Here is a 9,783-nt window from a genome sequence, read left to right on the forward strand (position 1 = left end):
TTCCGATGGAAACGGTTCCATTGGGCAGGCTTCTCATCAGTTCGGTATGAACAAGGAGTGAATGAAGATGAGATTATGCTTCCTTCTTTCCATGACTAAAGTCTTCTAAAAGTTTGTTAAATTGCACTGTGTTCAGAAAATATGAGCCACTTAAAATTGTCCTAGTGTCAGTATTTATTCTATTCCAAAGTAGAAATGTTAAATACTTTTACAGTTGTATAGTCTATTCTGATAGTCACAATTGCTTACTAAATGCCATGTTTATAATTACTTACTAGAATGAATGAACTGCAAGTCCAAATAGTGGTAGGGTGTTAAGTTTAATGTATATATATATATATATATATATATATATATGTTAATTGCATTTATAACATAACTTTTAAAAAAATTAAAATTGGTATATTACTAGATCATTTACCTATCTTTTAATTTTTAAGAGCATCCAGCCTAGTACAAAATTAGCACCTCAAGGTAAAAACTCAACTGTAAATAATATCAACATTGTCTCAAAATAGCCATTTGTAGCATTTGGGAAGAATTGTTAAAACAATGAGACATGCTTACTTTTTACAGCAGAATGATACTTCTTTGACACGATGCATTTTCTAATATTCCAAAGATATTTCATAACAATATTATTTAATGCGAGATCAGCAGACGGCTTAATGATTATGTTGCTGGACTCTCACGTAGTCGACCATGGTTTGAGTCCCAGACCTGGTGACTTAAAAACCCATGCCAGGTGCATGTGCGTGCATGCCCAAAATCCTAAGAGGAGAATGGAGGAGAAGGGACTGCAGTGTGGACATCCCCCTTAGGGGGTGAGTTCTCACTTTCTGTTTCTCTCTCTCTCTGTCTCTTTGCCAAGTACATATACCCTTTAGCAAAAATCTCTCTCTAAAAAAATTTTAATGCAAATTTTTATGTCTCCAATTATTCCGAAAATAATGGCTTTTAAAGAATATTTAGTACTTAAGATTTTCTATATTGTATGAACATTATTTTTGGATTGATTAGGTACGCTACAAGAGCATCCTATGTCTTTTCTGATGTAGAACATGCCTGTTTCCTTTTTAAAGGGAATCACCTAGGAGGTAACATTGAAAATTTTATAATCCATATACTTCACATACATGTCAGTTTATGACTGTAAGAATTTTTTATGACTTTGTTGCCTTTTTATATGAGCTAAACAGAGAAGTGGTCTATAAAGAGAATGGTATAACTTGCATTTGTACAAATAAGAATTTCACACTCTAAAAAAAAAAAAAATTGAAACCATACTGCTTCTGTTGTTATAGAGCCATAAAATTATACAAAATTATAAGAAATATCTTGAACATTATCTTTAAAATTCAGTATTTTGAAATTTTGAAAGTTGTTTGTAAACTGTCAAGAACTATGGAGTATGAGCTAAAATTTTTTGATACGTAAAGTAAATGTTTGTGGAAAAATGCAAAAATAAATAAATAAAAGAAAAAAAGAATTTCACAATGAAAATCATAACATTATGATTGCTACTAAATATGTAAAATTATGAATGACCAAGAAAATATTGTTTTGTAATAAACACCTTGAATTTTATCACTTAGAACATATTCTTAATAATAGCAGCCACTGAATGTGGTAAATGTTTTGGGCAGGGTTTAACTTATATTTGCACTATAGAGTATTTTTATATGAAATCTATAGATTTATTTGAAGTTTAAAGTGTTTATACTATGAGAAAGTTGTAAATAATCTCCTAAGAGTTTTAATATAGTTTACTATTGTCCTAAAATATTTTTTACTGAATTTCTTAGAGTAGTTCTCTTGCTCTATGATTTATGCAATTTTAGTCATTAACTTTACTTGAAAAACTATACCACCCTGATGTGAAAAGTAGAGCTGTATATACTAGTGATACCATAAGAAAGTTTTCTTTTTTAAGTGAAAGTGTAATGAGTTGATCCTTATTGGAAAAAAAAAATTCTGGATTGGACTTTATTATGTTTGGTAGTATGACAAGAAATAACATATCGAGCATTGTAAATTGAGGCATTCTTTTGGAGATCTTTTGTGCATTTAAAAAAGAATAAATACAGTAATTTCTAAATGTTTGACTTCAGTATCCTTTCAGATTCTTCTTGCTCAGCGTCTTTTGGCTATGAGGATCACCAGGAAGTCCATCTCTATTCCACTTTTTTTCATTATTTGTGCTCCTCTCAGGAGATCCTGTCTATCCCTTTCCCTCTAAGGTATCCAAAAACCATTTCTAAGTTTGTTCGAATTATGCATTTACAGGTTTATATGTCCAGCCACCCGCTGGGCAGTCTACACTGCAAGTCCTTCCCAACATGTCCAGGATGGCCCATATCGCTTTCCCTTCCTCATTTCCTTCACTCCAGATACTTCAGATGTATCTAACTCCAGTCTTCCCAAACTAACCCAACCACCACAAATAGTCTATCTAATGAACTGATGTCTTGGGCCAGTAGATGGCATGGAGGTTAAGGTGCTGGATCCCACATGGCCAATACTGTGGTTAGAATCCCAGAGGACCTGGCAGCTTGAAAATCACACTGGGCGTGTGGGTGCACACCCGAGATCCTGAGAGGAGAATGGAGGAGAAGGGATGCAGTGTGGCTATACCCCCTAGTGGGTGATTTCTAACTTCTCCCTCCCCCATCCCATCTATGGTGAGCACATGTGCCCTATAGCAAAAACTAAAACTAAAATAAAATAAAATTTAAGTGATCTTGTAAATCAAGCTGTCCAGCGGTATGGTGATTAAGGTAGCTGGATCCCACAAGGCAGACTGTGCAGTTCCAGTCCCAGAGCCAGCAACTGGAGAAACAGGTGGGACACGTGTGGGTGTGTGCCCAAAATCTGGAAAGAAGGAAAAAATGGAGGAGAACCCCGTGGAGGTGTGACTTCTCCCTTCCTCTCTTTCTGGTGAGTGCACATGCCCTCTGACATAGTTTTTTGAAGAAGGCACCTAAAAAAGTAAGTAAATAGACCAAATGATGAAATGGAAGCAACAAATATAGAAGTGGTATCAATAATCACCACTTCCACACAGATCACATTCTCGTTCTTAATCCTAGACAAGATATTTTCATTATCTAGGAATTCTCCCCTCCAAATGGCTGCTTTACAGTCTTGGTAACTCTCCTAATCCTAACCCCATTGCTGAGATTTTTCTGGAGAAAGTCAAAGATTTAGATTCCTTTATCTTAGGCACATTTGATCCTCTGGAAGGAGGGAGAAACGAAGGCCTAATTGTTATTTATTTATTTATTTATTTTTGAGAGGTTTTTGCTATAGGGTGCGTGGGCTTGCCAGAAAGACAGAGAGAGACAGAGACAGAAAGCTAGAAAACAACCCCAGGGGGGATGACCACGCTGCAATCCCTTCTCCTCCACTCTCCTCTCGGGGTCTTGGGTACATAGGCACATGCGCCCAGCATGAGTTTAAGCCACCGGGTTCAGGACTCGAACCGCAGTCGACTACATGGAAGTCCAGCAACATAGCCATTATGCTAACTACTGTTCCCTAGGCCTAATTGTTATTAATTCATACAGTAACTTTATTCTGTTTAAGAAGCCAAATTTAAATTAGCTTTCAAAACAAAAGATTTAATTTTTTTTCTTATTTTTTACAATCAATGAGTATCTTTATGACATAGAAAATAAATTTTCCCAGCACGAATAGACTGTATGTTAGTCCAGTGAGATATTACCATACGTATCATCATCAAAAGGTAACTTTTCATTTTTGTGTCTATTGAATGTTTTGGTTCCCCCCCCCGATTTCCTCCCTCCCACCCCTCTCCCCATTTCCAATTTTTCTCCCACACTGTTGCTCATATCCACAGTTTCTTTCCATGCTTTTATACCTTCCAATCACAAAATATATTTTAAGTCTATTGATTACTTCCATGAGTGAGAGAGACAGAGAAAGAAAAAGTACTCCCAACAAGGTCCTGACACCAACATCTATGTCTAGCGTCAGCCAGCCCCAGACCATGGGCATACCATGTCCTACCAACTTAGGAAGGTCTGTGGATGTGAGCCCAGAACCTTCCCTCAAGGGCCAGCCTCACAGAGCACCACATTTTATGGCTACACCACTGTACCGTTCCCAGATTTCTTTTTACTAGACTCATCTGTAACGTTATCTCTAATTCCCTACATATTCTAAATTAAAACTTCTCATTATATCTGTATCCCAACAAATTTAGTAGATATGTATTTCTCTTTTCTCCCAAGCTAAATTCATTATAAGCAGAGCTTGAGAAACTTCCTTTCCATTTCCCCAACTAGTTCTTCCTCTTATATTTCTTTCTTTTAGATCATCAGAAAAGTCATGACATATTTTTGCATAGAAAAATATGCTATGATTTTTTCCGATGACCCAGTGTTAATATGGAGAAACTATACTGCTTGTCTCCCAAGCTAGAAACCCAGAATTCACCCTCAAATCTTCTTCCTTATCTTTCGAAACTGATCATTGTGTCCATTTTCCTAAAAATTTCTCATATACTGGACTCTCACTATTGTTAACTACTATTTCAGGTCTTTATTCTTCCTCCTTCCCCAGATTATTTGCACCAACCTCTTCACTGGTCTCTCCCATCAGCCTTTTCCCATCACGGATTTTCCCCCACTTCTGGGCCTGGGGAACTGAAATACACAGAGGAGAACAGCCCCTCTGTTTTGGTCTAAAGTTACCTAACTATCTCAAGCCAAAGAGGTGCTCAGTGATGCCAAACCTAAGGATCTTTCCCAAAGACCTTATGTAGGTCGGTGATCAGTCCTGAGAAATTCAGAGGTCTTGGCTCCTTGACCAAATACCTTCTTGTTCTTCTCTTTTTTATAATTATTTACTTGATTTTTAAATTATTATTATTTAAATTTTGCTATAGGATACATATTTGCCAGGTCCAGGACTCAAACTATGGTTGGCCATGTAGAAGTTCAGTGCCTTACCCACCACACCACCTTTTGGCCCTCCAAATATCTTTTAATACAATGTAGAATCAAGTTGTTATTGGTCTGATTCCTGAATAACAGATGTGTGAAGTCCAGGCATTAGGAAACCAGTGATTTTAGACAATGGTAACACAAGAGTATGGTGAAGCTAGAATCCAGATGGGATTATGAAAAGTGAAAGGGAAATTAGGAAATGGGGAGCATGTGATTTTGAGAAGTATCATGGAGATGGAAGAGAGAGATTGGGCCATGGCTATCTGGAGAAGGAGGACTGAAAAAGGGTTTTGTTTTGTTTTGTTTTGTTTTCCCCAAGAAGGATGAAAAAGTTCACAAGTTTAGAAGCTGAGAGGAAAAACAAAAACAGTGGACAGAGAGACCTTGGTGCAGGGGAGAAAGGGAGTTATTACTGAAAGATGATCTTGAAGAAGATGAGATGAGAAGGGTAGTTCCAAGTCCACATAAAGAGGAACTAGTTTTGGAACAAGGAAGTATGATCCTTTAAGGCCACAAGAAGGAGATCTACAAATAAGTATTTGAACATATTTATCTGTATTTGATGTTTATCTACATTTGATTTTTTTTTTTTTTTTCATATGGCATGTGCACTTGGCTGGAGAGAGACACACAGAGGAAAGTGAGAAATCACTCCACCCTGCCGCCCTGGGGGATTGATGGTCACACTGCAATCTCTTATCGTCCAGTCTCCTCTCAGGAGGATATGGGTATGCATGCATACACACCCTGTGTGATTTCAGGCCACTAGGTCTGGGAATCCAATGCCTTAACCATCATGCCACCTGCTGGCCCCTGTATTTCATTTTCTTGTTGAGTAGAAGATGAAGTCTTCTGCTAAGAAAGACAGGGAGTGCATTGGGTCTTGAAGAAAGTAATAAAAACTAGAAAAACCAGGGAGAGACATGGAAAGGACAGTGGACAAGGCAGCATCAAGTGATTGTAAAAGAGCCCCACAAGACCCAGATAGAGTTTAAAGTCATATAATATAGTTGCAGTGACAACCATCAGAAGAATTGATTGATTTTTCTCTACTTGTCGTTGCTTCCATAAAGGTGAGGAAAAGGGGACCATAAAGGAGAAAGAAGAGATCCCAGGTCAGAGTTGGCAGGTAGATGCAGCAGAGGAACAAGGGGGTTGAGGGATGTGGCATCCATCTGGATGGAAAGGGGAGGAACGAAAAGCTGGAGAAAATGAAGTCAAGAGACTGGAGTCTGGAATGAAGTAAGAGGAGGCAAATTGCAGTGAGAAGGAAGAAAAGATTAAAGGTATGAGGTGTGATTGGTGAATGGGACATTGGAATCAGAGATTATAGTAGAATATCACATTATCCCACAGAGAGGCAGTAGTCTATTCCGTCACATCAGCATAAAAAAATGAGGCAGTATGTGCCGGAGTTAACAGTGGGACACATACACTTCTCCTTAGTTCAAATGGCTTACAAAAATAAATGTTGAAATGGGTTATTTGTCTAAATTAGATGGACCCATTAGGATGCCAGTTCTATTATATATCCAACCAGGATTGGAAAATTAGTTTAACAGAAAGTAATCCACAGTGGTAAAATATACTTTGACACTCAAGTTGGTGAAGAAAATAACTTTCAGCTGTACAATTGCATAAAACTATTCACTTTACCACTGTATTTAGGGCAAAAGAACCCAGAATGAAAGTATTTCGATATTTAAATGTAGAATAGGGCCACCCCATGCATAGTGGTTAAGTATTGTGTGGAGGGAGCCAGATCCCACATGACCAACCACAATTCGGATTCAGGACCTAGCGGCTTAAAAAAATGGTCTGGGTGCAGGTGCCCAGGATCCTGGCTGATAGGAGTAATGGAGGAAAGGGGATTGCTGCATGACCTGGCCTCATGGGGAGTGCTTTCTCTCTCTCTCTCCCTCTCTCACTCTCTGGTGTACACATGTACCCTCTGGCATAAATAAAAATAAATAAATAAAGAGTATCTTTGGAAGAATTTTTTTTTGGGATTTGGGTTTCATATATACAGCATTATTGACAGCTTGAAACAAACGAATGGAAATAAACAGACTGAGCAGGATGTTGATGCTGTGGCAAAGGGCCTGAACCTGGAATGTGTGGGAGAACCAGAGCTGGGCTCTAGCTCAGTTTCTGGCAATCACTGTCTGCCCATGGGTAGGTTGCATCATTGTTTGGGGTTTCAATTTCCTTCTTAGTAAATGAAGATGGCCTTTATCGTCTCCAACACTCTGACTCTCCTTATATACTCCTTTGATCAACTTTATTTGGTGTAATCAATCACTCCATTTCAGACTGGACTATTTGAAGTCTATTTTAATAGACTTCAATTTTTGAGTAGGTTTACATTTATAGAAAAATTGAGTAGGGAGGCAGCCGACGTAGTGGGTAAGGTGGCTGAATCCCACGTGGCATACTTTGTGGTTTAAGTCTCACACCCAGCAGTGTGAAAAACACACTAGGCACGTGTGTGTGCCCAAAACCCTGAAAGGAAGGAGAAAGGAGAAGAAGAGATTGTGGTGTGACCACTCCCGTGAGGGGAGTGCTTTCTCACTTTCTCTCTCTCTGGCAAGTGCCCACACCCTTTAGCAAATTAATTAAAAGAGAGAAAAGTTGAGTAGAAAGTAGAGTTTTCAAACACCTCCTTATTCACACCCAGTTTTCCCTATTAACATGTTACATTAGCATGATACCTTATTTTAATTGGTGAGCCACTGTTAATATTTCAACTATTACAAAACCCATAGTTTATATTGGGTTTATCCTTGTTTTGTACATTCTATGGATTTTGATAAATGCAGAATGATATGCATCTACCGATATAGTAACATACAGATTAATCACTGCTCAAGCCCTGTGCTCTACCTGTTCATCCCTCCCTTCTTCAGCCCCCCAAACCCTAACCCCTGACCACTTATCTTTTTGCTATCCCTGTAGGTTTTGCTTTTTCTAAAATGTCATATAGTTAGAGTCATATAGTATGTAGCCTTTTCAGATTAGCTCCCTTCATTTAGCAATACATATGTAAGTTTCCTGTGTCTTTTCATGGCTTGATAGCTCATCTATTTTTTGCACTGAATAGTGTTTCAGTTATGTATATACCACAGTTTTTCTTTGTCCATTCACCTTTTGAAGGACATCTTATTTGCTTCCAGGTTTTAGTAATTAGGAATAAAGCTGCTATAAATGTTCATGAGCAGGTTTTGTATACATGTAAGTTTTTAGCTCATTCGAGTGAAACCCAAGGAGTGTGATTGCTGGATCCTGAGTAGAAATATATTTAGTTTTCTAAGAAGCTGCCAACCTGTCTTCCATTTTGCATTCTTACCCGCACTGAATATATTTTTGTTGCTCCACATCTTTGTCAGCATTTGGCATGGTCATTATTTTGGATTTTGGCCATTTTAAGAGGTATATAGTCTATTTCATTTCTGCTTTAATTTGCAATATTCTAATGATGTATGATGTTGAGCAACTTTTTATATATATATTTGCCATCTACTTACCTTCTTTGATGAGGTGTCTGTTCAGATCATTTACCTATTAATTGGATCATTTTGTTTTCTTATTGTTGAATTTAGATTTGATTTCACAGGACTCTTTTGCTAATGACATGAGGATTACACAAGCAGTCTAGGGGACCTACAGACGGAGCAATGATTGTTACTGGACTCCCCCATAGTCAACCATGGTCCGAGTCCCTGACCCAGCAGCTTAAAACTCACACCAGGTTCATGTGTGTGCATGCCCCAAATCCCAAGTGGGGAATGGAGGAAAAGGGATTGTGGAGTGGCCATCCGCCCTGGGGGATGATTCCTCACTTCCTATCTCTGTCTCTCAGGATCAGTGCACACACCCTACAGCAGAAATATCTCTAAATAAACAGTCTAGCTTGGACCAAGCTTGTGTTGTCTGGCTCTGGAGGCCCTCACAGGTCAAGTTATAACTGGTTGCACCTAAATTGTAGCAAGTAAGTTTAAAGGCCAGGAGCTGGTGACAGAGAAAAATTGTGTGTAAGAAATATAATCTACCGGAAGGAGTCTTTGAAAAGGAGGTTTCTGGCCATTAAATCCTAAGGAGAAATCTGGCAGATAGCACCTTAACCAAGTGATCAGTTTCCATTACTACAAATAAGATATACCACCATCATGTCCCTCCTGAGCAGAGCACATCACCCCTGCGCAAAACAACCTGAATCCATTCAAAAGGAGTCATCAGACAAAAAGCAACTAAAGGATATTGCACAAAACACTGGCCAGTACTCCTCCAACGTGTTTTGGTTGTGTAAGAGGACGATTGATAGAGGACTGTCCTAGATTAAAGGACCCCAAGGAGAGCTCAATGCGACGTATGGGCCTGGATTGGATCCTAGAACAGAAAGAACATCATGGGACAATTAGCGAAATGTGATAAGTACTGTATGCCGGTGTTAATTTCCTGGTTTTGATCTTTGTACTGGACTTACGTAAGATGTTAATATTTAGAGAAGTTGGCTGTAGGGTTACGGAAATACTTTGTACTATTTTGCAACATTTTCGGAAGTCTGATATTATTTCAGTTCAAATTAAATATTTTTTTTTTAATTAGATAAGTTCCAGAAACCAGCGGTTTCCGCGGGGTCTACTCAGCCAGGGTCACCACTAGGCGGGATCCCCTTCTCTCCACACCCGGCCAGCAGGGGCGTCCGCGGTGGGAGGGGTCCAGACTCCAACTCTGCACTTCCGAGAAGCGCCGCCCCCGCCCAGCTCCAGCCTGCGGGTCCGCTGCCACTCGCCCACCCAGCCCCGCGCCTGCA

General features: G+C 39.0%; 1 protein-coding gene and 1 long non-coding RNA gene across 4 annotated transcripts in view; one reads left to right on the forward strand and one right to left on the reverse strand.

The window, feature by feature from the left end:
- Positions 1–9,783, forward strand: part of LY75 (lymphocyte antigen 75) — a 192,109-nt gene that overhangs the window by 117,657 nt on the left and 64,669 nt on the right. The window lies entirely within an intron of this gene.
- The window catches only part of LOC106736180 (uncharacterized), a 39,434-nt gene that overhangs the window by 27,990 nt on the left and 1,661 nt on the right, over positions 1–9,783 (reverse strand). For all 3 annotated transcript variants that reach the window (XR_001371271.2, XR_003551391.1, XR_003551390.1), the window contains exon 2: positions 8,495–9,356. This is a non-coding gene — a long non-coding RNA (uncharacterized LOC106736180). The remainder of the gene's footprint in view (positions 1–8,494; positions 9,357–9,783) is intronic.

This window comes from Tupaia chinensis, unplaced genomic scaffold (genome assembly GCF_000334495.1).
Source record: "Tupaia chinensis unplaced genomic scaffold, TupChi_1.0 Scaffold000674_2, whole genome shotgun sequence".
NCBI classification, from domain to species: Eukaryota; Metazoa; Chordata; class Mammalia; order Scandentia; family Tupaiidae; genus Tupaia; species Tupaia belangeri.